Source organism: Coregonus clupeaformis, chromosome 23, assembly GCF_020615455.1.
Source record: "Coregonus clupeaformis isolate EN_2021a chromosome 23, ASM2061545v1, whole genome shotgun sequence".
Taxonomy (NCBI): Eukaryota; Metazoa; Chordata; class Actinopteri; order Salmoniformes; family Salmonidae; genus Coregonus; species Coregonus clupeaformis.
Window position 1 is genome coordinate 58,254,484 of NC_059214.1, and position 14,086 is coordinate 58,268,569.

A 14,086-nucleotide genomic window follows, 5' to 3' on the forward strand; every position below is an offset into this window, starting at 1 on the left:
ACGCGCTCCTGAGATCCAATTTGGTGAAGAAGTGCGCCCCGTGCAATGACTCCGTCATACTAGCAATGAGAGGTAGTGGATAACTGTACTTCACCGTTATCTGATTGAGACCTCGATAGTCAATGTACTGGCGTAAACCTCCATCCTTCTTCTTCACAAAAAAGAAATTTGAGGAGGCAGGGGAAGTGGAAGGCCGAATGTATCCCTGTCCCAGAGATTCAGAGACATATGTTTCCATAGCCACCATCTCTTCCTGTGACAGAGGATACACGTGACTTCGAGGAAGTGCAGCGCCCTCCCAGAGATTTATCGCACAATCCCCCTGTCGATGTGGTGGTAATTGAGTTGCCTTCCTTTTACAGAAGGTGAGAGCCAAATCGGCATATTCGGGAGGAATGTGCATAGTGGAGACCTGGTTTGGACTCTCCACCATAGTTGCACCTACGGAAACACCTACACACCTCCCCGAGCACTGACGGGACCATCCCTTGAGAGCCCTCTGTTGCCACAAAATATTGGGGTCAGGAGAGGCTAACCAGGGAAACCCCAACACCACTGGAAATGCAGGAAAATTGATCACGAAGAGACTAATTCTCTCCTCATGACCCTCCTGCGTTTTCATCCAGAGTGGAGCTGTGACCTCCCTAATCAGGCCTAACCCTAAAGGGCGACTATCTAAGGCATGTATAGGGATCCCTAATCTATGTGCAAATAGACGGTCCATAAAATTCCAGCTGCGCCTGAATCTACGAGCGCCTTATGCTGGGAATGCGGGGAAAACTCAGGAAATTCTACGTGAACACACATGTGCGCAACAGGGAGCTCTGGGTGAGTCGGGTGCCTACTCACCTGGGATGGTCCACCAGTGCCCTGCCTGCTGTCTCGACTCCCTGAGGACTCTTTCCAGCACCGACCAGCAGTGTGTCCTCTGCGGCCACAGTTGGTGCAGGAAACAGCCCCCCTTCCAGTCACCCTTAGATCAGCACCTCCGAGCTCCATCGGTGTAGGGTCGGAAGTGCTGGGGAATGGACTGAACGGACCCTGATCCGGACGTCCGCGGGTGGCCAACAGGTTATCCAGTCGTATCGATAAATCCACCAGCTGGTCCAGGTTAAGGGTGGTGTCCCTGCAGGCCAGCTCCCGACGAACGTCCTCCCGTAGGCTGCATCGGTAATGGTCGATCAGGGCCCTCTCATTCCCTCCCGCGCTGGCTGCCAAGTTCCTGAAGTCCAGTGCGAAGTCCTGTGCGCTCCTCTTCCCCTGTCTGAGGTGGAACAACCGTTCCCCCGCCGCTCTCCCCTCCGGTGGATGATCAAATACCGGGTGAAATCTTCATAGCGCACCGATGCCACGTCTATTCCTCCCCACTCAGTGTTGGCCCACTCAAGCGCATTCCCCGACAGACAGGAGATGAGGTCGGACACGCTCTCGTATCCCGAGGGAGCAGGGTGGATGGTTGCCAGGTAGAGCTCCACCTGGAGCAGAAACCCCTGGCACCAGGCAGCTGTTCCATCATATGCCCTCGGGAGCGAGAGCCGAATCCCACTGGATCCAGGTGGTGAAGGGGTGGACAGCAGTGTGGAGTGAATAGCAGTGGAAGGAGGTGTAGAAACCCCCCCCCCTCTCCCATCGCTCCATAGTCTGTACCACTCGATCCATGGCTGTGCCAAGAGTCTGTAGCATGGTCGAGTGCTGCTGGATGCTTTCCTCCACTGATCCTGGAGGAATGGATGTACCTGCTGACTCCATAATGGTGTGCGTGATTCTGTCATGCATCAGTGTGTAGCGGTAGGACGGAGTCAGGCGCAGGACACAGAACTTAGTCAACGACGTACTTTACTTGTCACAAGTAAATGGCATATTATATTATTATTATTATAAATAAACATATCTTCCACGCAGGGAAGAAAATACTGACTCACATGTCAATGACAACAAAACAACGAACAATCACGCACAACACCATGAGGGAACCAGAGGGTAAAATAGGGAAACAAATTATCGTAATTGGAACCAGGTGTGTGCAATATAGACAAAACAAGTAGAACACAGAAACATAGATCGGTGGCAGCTAGTACTCCGGCGACGACGAATGCCGAAACCTGGCCGAGCAAGGAGGAGGAGCAGCCTCGGCTGAATTCGTGACAGCACGTAAACATGCACACAGACACACGCAAAGAAACACACAAACCTCTGCCTTTACTACTTTCTACTTTGAAGTGAGTTTGAATAGTGAATGAAAGTTGAAATTTGAGTCAGTGGCTTTAGTGTCTTCCTGTGTCACGATGCAATCAGCACTGCTTGCAAAGGTTGTTGCTCTTCAGCTTCTTCAGCGGTGCTAGAGAGGCGGAGACTATTTCCCTGGAACTTGCCGTGCCCTTCCTTGGCACATCATCTTTCTACATTATCTCTGAGTACCACAGCCACTTAGGAGTTGGCACACAGCAGCCCTCCCTGACACTCTCCCCTGCACCCTGCATTTAACTCCCGAGACTTCTGACCCTATGTCTTATATTGGATATGCAAAGAGACAGCTCACCAAAAACCACTACTTACTTCTCTCTCTATCTCTCTGTCTGTGTCCCAAATGGCACCATATTGCTGTTATAGTGCACTACTTTTGACCAGAGCCATATGTGCCCTGCTCAAATGTAGTGCACTATATAGGGAATAGGGTGCTGTTTGGGATATAGCCTCTATCTCTCTGTGTGACACTGGTTGACTCCCTCCCTGCCCTCAGTTAGAAGCAGGCTTGGAGAGTGTTTTGTACTGAGTTAAAGGGATACTTTGGGATTTTGCAATAAGGCCCTTTATCTACTTCCCCAGAGTCAGATGAACTTGTGGATACCATTTTTATGTCTCTGTGTCCAGCATGAAGGAAGTTAGAGCTAGTTTCGTGAGCCAATGCTAACTACAATTAGAGTAATAGCTGAAAGTCTATGGGTATCTGCGATATCCACAAGTTCATCTGACTCTGCGGAAGTAGATAAAGGGCTTCACTGCCAAAATCCCAAAGTATCCCTTTAAGGTGAGACAGTTGTAAGGCAATGGAAAGATATTGAGCTAAACTGTTCATATGAAGGAGCCTGAAAAATAGAACGATAATAAAATGCCAAGCTAGAAAGGGGAAGAGTCAAATATGAAGTGAGAGAGCGAGGGAGACAGAGAGAGAGAGAGAGAGAGAGAGAGAGAGAGAGAGAGAGAGAGAGAGAGAGAGAGAGAGAGAGAGAGAGAGAGAGAGAGAGAGAGAGAGAGAGAGAGAGAGAGAGAGAGAGAGAGAGAGAGAGAGAGAGAGAGAGAGAGAGAGAGAGAGAGAGAGAGAGAGAGAGAGAGAGAGAGAGAGAGAGAGAGAGAGAGAGAGAGAGAGAGAGAGAGAGAGAGAGGGAGAGAGCTTGGAGATATACAAAGAGAGAGAAAATTGGTGAGAGATATGTGTGAGAGATATGTTCGATGTAATGTACGCCAGAATGTCCGTTTATTTTTTATTTGATTTTGTCTGACATTCATTCAAAATGGAGGAATTTCATACACAGAGAGAAATGAGTAATATTCCTGTTTCATACAAAACAGCTTAGAATCATCATCAGCCAATGGCATGACCACAGACTTCATCATGGTGATCACACATGCATACCTGATTGGCTTTAGCCCTTATCCCCTGGTGTTAATTTGCATGGAACAGGCCTTCAGCACATCAACCAATAAGCCTCCCCGACACACAGACAGACACACACACACACACACACACACACACAGGCACATACAAACACGCATACGCACACACATACACAGACACACATACATAACCCTTTCACAAACACAGACACACAGACACCACACACACATCTACTCCCCCTAAGGAGATTTGAAGGAGTTTGCAATACACTGCAATTTGAGCTCATCTGCATGCAAAGCTAAAGACGTGGCGCCTGATGAACATGCAGTGCTAACGCTTAATGGACAGCCTGATTGGTAGTGCATTAAAGACAGGGCCAGCGGAGAGTAGAGTTATATTGCAGAGAAAAGAAGAGAGAAGTAGAGAGGGAAAGAGAGTGAGAGAAATTTGACTGCTTAAGCCGGAATAGAAGAACCCTCACTGTAAAATAGCCTCTCTTCTTGAATGTAAAATGATCCTCTGCAGCACATAATATCATGACTGCATATTTCATGGAGTAATTCATAGGTTATTCCTATCAAAAGGGCAGAAATGGTCATGGATGCAGATATAAATCCCCTTAAAGGAGGACTATAGTATTTTCATTTCACTGTTCTACTATATGACGAGGCCATTTTCCGGTGGACATATATCCGTCCAGCCATTATTCTAATAACCATGGTGTGTCTCATGTCCTCTACTCACAGATAGCATGACTGTGATCATGTATGTGTCCCAATTGGCACCCTATTCCCTATATAGTGCACTGCTTTTGACCAGGGACCTATGGGAATAGGGTGCCATTTGGGATGCACATCATTACTTTGTTAGCATGTCGCTACGCTGCCTCCGTGCAGCCATCTAGTATCTATTCCTGTCTGATTTGAATGGCACAACGGCTCCATTTACAACCTTAATGAGATGTTGTTTATCTTCCCTCTGATTGGCTGACCTCTCCGAATGCCCATCTTCCATCTCCCTCTCATCTCCCATCTCGCTCTCTTCGTGTGTGTGTGTGTGTGTGTGTGTGTGTGTGTGTGTGTGTGTGTGTAGCGGAGTGTGTACTGTATTGTATGTGGATTGTCCCTTGAGCATGGGTATGTATGTGTGTATGGAGGGAGTGCTTTGTACACTAATGGTGTGTAATAGTAGTAGAAATAGAAGTGTGTGTGTGTGTGCATCAGGCTTGCATGCTCAAGACCCGCTCCTTTCATGGGTGCTGAAGCAATGCATCCTGGGTTGTGGTAAAAGGAGCAGGCAGCTGCCGGACGGAGAGCGAGGGAGAGGAAGACAGACAGAGTGAGAAACAGGAATGGTGTGCACTGGAGTGAACTGTGGCGCCATATAATAGGGGGAAGAGGAGGAGGTGGAGGCAGAAAAAGGAGGGGAGAGGGAGGGAAAAGTAGGAGGGAGAAACCGTTTCAGCTTGAGGGAGGGAGGTAGCGAGTGGGGGAAGGTTGGACGGTGAATGGTGGAGATGTGGTTCAATGTAAGATTCCATGCCACAAAGGCAGATAATAAGAGGGTGTTGTTGGCAGCAGGAGAGTAGCTAAATAGTTAGCGTGCCTTGGCATGGTGTAGCGTGATGTTATGGTATCTGTTGTATACAGTATGTTATGTATGCATTCCATAATATCCCATATGGTTGCGTGGGCGCCGTCACTTCTGATTGTGGTAAGCTGTTTTGATCATTAGTATTGTAACATCGACACACAATTGTATTTATTTTTATTTTTATGAAGGATCCCCATTAGCTTCTGCCAAGAAACAAAACAATAAAACAACATATACAACACATTATTACAGCACTACTCTACCACTACATATCTGCAATACAAAATGTGTAATACCACAATACAATAACATTACAATGTACCTGTGTGTAGAGTACATGTGTTAGCGCATATGTGTATGTGTGTGCCTGTGTCTCATCGCTGCAACTCCCCAACTGGCTCGGGAGAGGCGAAGGTCGAGTCATGCGTCCTCCGAAACATGACCCGTCAAACCGCGCTTCTTAACACCCGCCCGATTAACCCGGAAGCCAGCTGCACCAATGTGTCGGAGGAAACACAGTTCAATTGATGACCGAAGTCAGCCTGCAGGCGCCCGGCCCGCCACAAGGAGTCACTAGAGCGTGATGAGCCAAGTAAAGCCCGGCCAAACCCTCCCCTAACCCGGACGACGCTGGGCCAATCGTGTGCCGCCTTATGGGACTCCCGGTCACGGCCGGTTGTGACACAGCCTGGGATCAAACCCGGGTCTGTAGTGACGCCTCAAGCACTGTGATGCAGTGCCTTAGACCGCTGTGCCACTTGGGAGGCCCAATAAGGTGTAGTTTTATATTTTTACTGCTTGCTTGAGTTACTTGACGTGGAATAGAGTTCCATGTAGTCATGGCTCTATGTAGTACTGTGCTTTTCCCAGAGTCTGTTCTGGACTTGGGGACTGTGAAGAGACACCTGGTGGCATGTCCTCTGTAGCTCAGCTGGTAGAGCACGGCGCTTGTAACGCCAAGATAGTGGGTTTGATCCCCGGGACCACCCATACACAAAAATGTATGCACGCATGACTGTAAGTCGCTTTGGATAAAAGCGTCTGCTAAATGGCATATTCTTTTATTATTATGTCTTGTGGGGTATGCATGGGTGTCTGAGCTGTGTGCTAGTTGTTTGAACAGACATCTCGATGCTTTCAACACGTCAATACCTCTCACAAAGTCAAGTAGTGATGCAGTCAATCTCTCCTCTACAGGATAGATTGACATGCATGTTATTGATGTTAGCTCTCCGTGTGCATTTAAGGGCCAGCCGTGCTGCTCTGTTCTGGGCCAACGGTAATTTGCCTTTGTCCCTCTTTGTGGCACTTGACCATATGACTGGGCAGTAGTTCAGGTACTATAAAACTAGGGCTTGTAGGACTTGTTTTGTTGATAGCGATGTAAAGAAAGCAGAGATGTGCTTTATTACGGACAGACCTCTCCCAATCTTAGCTACCATTGCATCAATATGTTTGGACCATGACAGTTTACAATTCAGGGTTACTCCAAGCAGTTTAGTCTCCTCAACTTGTTACATTTCCACTTTACTATTCACAAGATTTAGTTTTGGATTAGGGTTTAGTGAATGATTTTAGGACTAGCTTACACCCATTCTAAAACTGACTGCAGCTCTTTGTTTAGTGTTGCAGTGATTTCACTTGCTGTGGTAGCTGATGTGTATAATGTTGAGTCATCAGCATACATAGACACACAGGCTTTACTCAGTGTCAGTGGCAGGTCATTAGTAAAAATAGAAAAAAGTAAGGGTCCTCGACAGCTGCCCTGGGGTGTGCCTAACTCTACCTGTATTATTACACACACACACACACACACACACACGTTTACCCAGCAATAGCAGTTAGGCATTCCCATAAGCAGGCACTGACAGCTACAGAATCTCATCTCAGATAAATAATTGTGCTTCTTGTCATGCCTCACTTAAATCCGTTCTCCCTCATTTCTACCAGCATGTTAAATGTGCAACCAGAGGGAAAAAAAACTCTAGACCACCTTTACTCCACACACAGAGATTCGTACAAAGCTCTCCCTCGCTCTCCATTTGGCAAATCTGACCATAACTCTATCCTCCTGATTCCTGCTTATAAGCAAAAACTAAAGCAGGAAGCACCAGTGACTCGGTTAATAAGGAAGTGGTCAGATGACGCAGATAATAAGCTACAGGACTGTTTTGCTAGTACAGACTGGAATATGTTCCGGGATTCGTCCGATAGCATTGAGGAGTACACCAAATCAGTCACTGGCTTCATCAATAAGTGCATCGAGGACGTCGTCCCCACAGTGACCGTACGTACAGTTGAAGTTGGAAGTTTACATACACCTTAGCCAAATACATTTAAACTCAGTTTTTCACCATTCCTGACATTTAATCCTAGTAAAAATTCCCTGTCTTAGGTCAGTTAGGATCACCACTTTATTTTAAGAATGGTAAATGTCAGAATAATAGTAGAGATAATTATTTATTTCAGCTTTTGTTTCTTTCATCACATTCCCAGTGGGTCAGAAGTTTACATACACTCAATTAGTATTTTTTAGCATTGCCTTTAAATTGTTTAACTTGGGTCAAACGTTTCGGGTAGCCTTCCACAAGCTTCCCACAATAAGTTGGGTGAATTTTGGCCCATTCCTCCTGACAGAGCTGGTGTAACTGAGTCAGGTTTGTAGGCTTCCTTGCTCGCACACGCTTTTTCAGTTCTGCCCACACATCTTCTATAGGATTGAGGTCAGGGCTTTTTCCTGGCCACTCCAATACCTTTACTTTGTTGCCCTTAAGCCATTTTGCCACAACTTTGGGAGTATGGTTGGGGTCATTATCTATTTAGAAGACCCATTTGCGACCAAGCTTTAACTTCCTGACTGATGTCTTGAGACGTTGCTTCAATATATCCACATATTTTTCCTTCCTCATGATGCCATCTATTTTGTGAAGTGCACCAGTCCCTCCTGCAGCAAAGCACCCCCACAGCATGATGCTGCCATCCCTGTGCTTCACGGTTCGGATGGTGTTCTTCGGCTTGCAAGCCACCCCCTTTTTCCTCCAAACATAACGATGGTCATTATGGCCAAACAGTTTTATTTTTGTTTCATCAGACCAGAGGTACAGTGAGGGGAAAAAAGTATTTGATCCCCTGCTGATTTTGTACGTTTTCCCACTGACAAAGACATGATCAGTCTATAATTTTAATGGTAGGTTTATTTGAACAGTGAGAGACAGAATAACAACAACAAAATCCAGAAAAACGCATGTCAAAAATGTTATAAATTGATTTGCATTTTAATGAGGGAAATAAGTATTTGACCCCTCTGCAAAACATGACTTAGTACTTGGTGGCAAAACCCTTGTTGGCAATCACAGAGGTCAGACGTTTCTTGTAGTTGGCCACCAGGTTTACACACATCTCAGGAGGGATTTTGTCCCACTCCTCTTTGTAGATCTTCTCCAAGTCATTAAGGTTTCGAGGCTGACGTTTGGCAACTCGAACCTTCAGCTCCCTCCACAGATTTTCTATGGGATTAAGGTCTGGAGTCTGGCTAGGCCACTCCAGGACCTTAATGTGCTTCTTCTTGAGCCACTCCTTTGTTGCCTTGGCCGTGTGTTTTGGGTCATTGTCATGCTGGAATACCCATCCACGACCCATTTTCAATGCCCTGGCTGAGGGAAGGAGGTTCTCACCCAAGATTTGATGGTACATGGCCTCGTCCATAGTCCCTTTGATGCGGTGAAGTTGTCCTGTCCCCTTAGCAGAAAAACACCCCCAAAGCATAATGTTTCTTCCATTTGTGAATAATTGCACCAACTGTTGTCACCTTCTCACCAAACTGCTTGTAGCCCATTCCAGCCTTGTGTAGGTCTACAATCCTGTCCCTGACATCCTTGGAGAGCTCTTTGGTCTTGGCCATGGTGGAGAGTTTGGAATCTGACTGATTGATTGCTTCTGTGGACTGGTGTCTTTTATACAGGTAATAAACTGAGATTAGGAGCACTCCCTTTAAGAGTGTGCTCCTAATCTCAGCTCGTTACCTGTATAAAAGATACCTGGGAGCCAGAAATCTTTCTGATTGAGAGGGGGTCAAATACTTATTTCCCTCATTAAAATGCAAATAAATGTATAACATTTTTGACATGCGTTTTTCTGGATTTTTGTTGTTGTTATTCTGTCTCTCACTGTTCAAATAAACCTACCATTAAAATTATAGACTGATCATGTCTTTGTCAGTGGGCAAACGTACAAAATCAGCAGGTGATCAAATACTTAATTCCCTCACTGTAGGCCTTGAAATACATCCACAGGTACACCTCCAATTGACTCAAATGATGTCAATTAGCCTATCAGAAGCTTCTAAAGCCATTACATAATTTTCTGGAATTTTTCAAGCTGTTTAAAGGCACAGTCAACTTAGTGTATGTAAACTTCTGACCCACTGGAATTGTGATACAGTGAATTATAAGTGAAATAATCTGTCTGGAAACAATTGTTGGAAAAATGTATTGTGTCATGAACAAGGTAGATGTCCTAACCGACTTGCCAAAACTATAGTTTGTTAACAAGAAATGTGTGGTGTGGTTGAAAAACGAGTTTTAATGACTCCAACCTAAGTGTATGTAAACTTCCGACTTCAACTGTACCCCAAACAGAAGCCATGGATTACAGGCAACACCCGCACTGAGCTAAAGGGTAGAGCTGCCGCTTTCAAGGAGCGGGACTCTAACCTGGACGCTTATAAGAAATCCCTCTATGCCCTCTGAAGAACCATCAAACAGGCAAAGATTCAATACAGGACTACGATTGAATCATACTACACCGGCTCTGATGCTCGTCGGATGTGGCAGGGCTTGAAAACTATTTACAGACTACAAAGGGAAGCACAACCGCGAGCTGCCCAGTGACACAAGCCTACCAGACGAGCTAAATCACTTCTATGCTCGCTTCGAGGCAAGCAACACTGAAGCATGCATGTTTGCATACCGCCCCAAAAGATCCACAGATGATGCAATCACTATTGCATTCCACACTGCCCTTTCCCACCTGGACAAGAGAGAATGCCATTCATTGACTACAGCTCAGCGTTCAACACCATAGTGCCCTCAAAGCTCATCACTAAGCTAAGGACCCTGGGACTAAACACCTCCCTCTGCAACTGGATCTTGGACTTCCTGACGGGCCGCCCCCAGGTGGTAAGGGTAGGTAACAACACATCTGCCACGCTGATCCTCAACACTGGGGCCCCTCAGGGGTGCGTGCTCAGTCCCATCCTGTACTCCCTGTTCACCCATGACTGCATGGCCAGGCACGACTCCAACACCATCATTAAGTTTGCTGGCGACACAACAGTGGTAGGCCTGATCACCGACAATGATGAGACAGCCTATAGAGAGGAGGTCAGAGACCTGGCCGTGTGGTGCCAGGATAACAACCTCTCACTCAATGTGATCAAGACAAAGGAGATGATTGTGGACTACAGTAAAAAAAGAGGACTGAGCACGCCCCCATTCTCATCGACGGGACTGTAGTGGAACAGGTTGAGAGCTTCAAGTTCCTTGGTGTCCACATCACCAACAAACTATCATGGTCCAAACACACCAAGACAGTCGTGAAGAGGGCACGACAAAGCCTATCCCCCCTCAGGAGACTGAAAAGATTTGGCATTGGTCCTCAGATCCTCAAAACGTTCTACAGCTGCACCATCGAGAGCATCCTGACTGGTTGCATCACCGCCTGGTATGGCAACTGCTCGGCAGCCGACCGCAAGGCACTACAGAGGGTAGTGCGTACGGCCCAGTACATCACTGGGGCCAAGCTTCCTGCCATCCAGGACCTATATACCAGGCTGTGTCAGAGGAAGGCCCTAAAAATTATCAAGACTCCAGCCACCCTAGTCATATACTTTTCACTCTGCTACCGCACGGCAAGCAGTATCGGAGCGCCAAGTTTAGGTCCAAATGGCTTCTTAACAGCTTCTACCCCCAAGCCATAAGACTCCTGAACAGCTAATGATGGCTACCCAGACTATTTGCACAATTCACCACCCCAGCAGATTACCAACCACTGTCACAATGAAACAAAACAAAACATATTCTGGGTGGTTAGGCTAAGTGCAGATTTGTGTGTGTGTGTGCATTTGTCTGCACGTGTGTGTGTGATTGTGTGTCACGGGAAAGGTCTTATTGTCAATTTGGGGACATGCTTTTAGAGAGCATCCGGCATTGGATTAAGGAGAGAGGAGAGGGGGAAGAGAGAGGTCAATGACTGTAGCCACAATGTCAGACACTAAGAGGGGTGTTGTGTGTGTTTGTGTGTGCATGTGTGTGTGTGTTTTGGGGGCTTAGAGACCAGGGGGACATGTCCAGCTCTTCTTTCCTCTGACCACTCAATGCAAATGTAATCTGACACCAGTGTATTTCCATCAGAGGGCCATGGAATAATTTGGTTTGGAATGATCACACGGTGGTGTGTGTGTAGTAGAAGTAGAAGAAGGAGGAGGAGAGAGAGCATGGAACTAATTTAATCTGAAATCTTGTTGGAGTGAAATGGGATCCACCGCAACGTCTCAGAGAGAGGGCTCCAAACATGACTGAATTCATAAAGTGGCTTGTTAAGGACCTAATTAAATGTAGCAGCTTCCTCCACGGCCATCCTTGCCCTCTAATGGAACAGTCCCTGGGAACCCAAGACTCCTCACACACTCTTATTAGCTCGTACTGTATATGTCGGATCCACACTATAGGGACAAACCGAGCAAAGTCTAGCTGTTCTGGGCTGCCCTGGTTACACATTCACCACCGTGCTGGAAGGGACAATGTGTAAAGAGCATTCCCAGTACAGTACAGTTAGGATCCGCCCTGTTGTGTGGATTAGGCATTAGTCTCTTCTCGTAGCTACTCTTTCCAATGACGATGAGTTTAGGCCATAATCAACGCTAGACACGCTTCGCTCTTTTAATTGCACGCCGCATCCGCAAACTTTTTTATTTTTCTTCTTTTGATTTTTGTTTTCCAACTTTGATTACCACTGTGTTGTTATTTCTGTACTGGACCCGATTCCTTTGATCAATCGGAGCAGAAGTATGCTAACTAGACTGTGTGTTGATTCTCAAGGGGATGGAAATTGAAGTCATGAGAACACAAACAACTTATAGGAAGATCTGAGAACATTGTGGTCCCATTTTGTTTTATTAAATAGCTCAAATTATTAATTTTGTAAAATGGAAGGAATATTTAACATCCAACATGGGTTCTCTATATAATTTACTGTACAATGTACTGTGTATGTAAATTGTTGGGTTTAAATGCAGAGCATGGTGTGCACTGTAGTAAAGTAGAGGTTAGAAATGCATAGGGGAAAACTTTCTTATTTTCCTCCTGTCTTGTGGGACAGTATTGCTCATATAGTAATACTCATTACTAGTCTGCTCACCCATGCACTGAACTTAGCACGTAATCAAATAGAAATTGACCTTTCATATCCAGCGAGTGCCCTGTCTGCTGAAGAGAAGTGTGTGTGTTTGTGTGTGTGCCCTGTTCGCTGATGTGCACGTGCTCATTCCATTCCACAAAAATTATGACGGGAAGGGAAAATTGCTTTTGAATTGCAAAAGGTAATGTCAATCAATGTTGAATTATGCTACTGAATTCCTTTTCAAAGCCAACCAATTAAAAGCCAGGACCGTACTTCTGTTCCCTCAGCTCTAGACATGTGTTCTGTGTTAGGTGAAATATTCTCATATTTTCTCTTCTCTTCCCTCCATCTCTCTCTCAGATCTGTTTTTCCTTTTGGTGAGTTTATGTGAGGGTGACAGAGAAATATATACCTCCTTTCATGACTCGCTGGGGATTTGTCATGAGCGATGCTTAATTGGGTCTTCTCTGGCACATGATGGGGGGAGAGAGAGAGAGAAGATGTCTGTAGCCTGTGCAGATCTTTCTTGTCTGTGGGTTGAGAGAGGGTGAGGGCTGAGATGTTGTTTTTAAAGGCTGATCAGCTGTAGATCTGAGAGAGAGGAGAGATAATGGCAGAATATCTGCTCTCTGCTGTGGGGTTTTGGGAGGGTAGAGATACTGATGTTTCAGAGGTTGGAGCGTGAACACTACAGGGGCCTGGCCCAGTGGCTAATCCCACCCCATCTCTGATCTCTCCTAGCTGATCCCTCCAGGAGCTGATCTCTCTCAGCCACTGATCGCTGTAGATCTCTCCCCAGCCATGTCAGCTCTCTCTGGGTTCTGATCCCCTGCACACGGACACTGGCAGATCCTCCACAAACACTACCACTAAGCTACCACTACACTACCATTACACTACCACTACACTACCACTACACTACCACAACACTACCACTACAGTACCACTACATAACCACAACACTACCACTACACTACCACAACACTACCACAACACTACCACTACCACAACACTACCACTACACTACCATTACACTACCACAACACTACCACTACACTACCACAACACTACCACAACACTACCACTACACTACCACTACACTACCACAACACTACCACAACACTACCACTACACTACCACAACACTACCACTACACTACCACAACACTACCACAACACCACCACTACACTACCACTACACTACCACAAACTACTACAAACGACCACTACACTACCACAACCCTACCACAACACTACCACTACACTAATGCTACATTACCACAACACTACCACTACACTACCACTACACTCCCACAACACTACCACTACACTACCATTACACTACCACTACACTACCTTTACACTACCACTACACTACCATTACACTACCACTACACTACCACTATACTACCATTACACTACCACTACACTACCACTACATAACCACAACACTACCACTACACTACCACAACACTACCAC

The 14,086-nt window shown here is 46.1% G+C and overlaps 1 protein-coding gene across 2 annotated transcripts in view; it reads left to right on the forward strand.

Annotated features, from left to right (window-relative positions):
- The window catches only part of LOC121549961 (partitioning defective 3 homolog), a 439,443-nt gene that overhangs the window by 385,692 nt on the left and 39,665 nt on the right, over positions 1–14,086 (forward strand). The gene's annotated exons all lie outside the window — the stretch shown is intronic.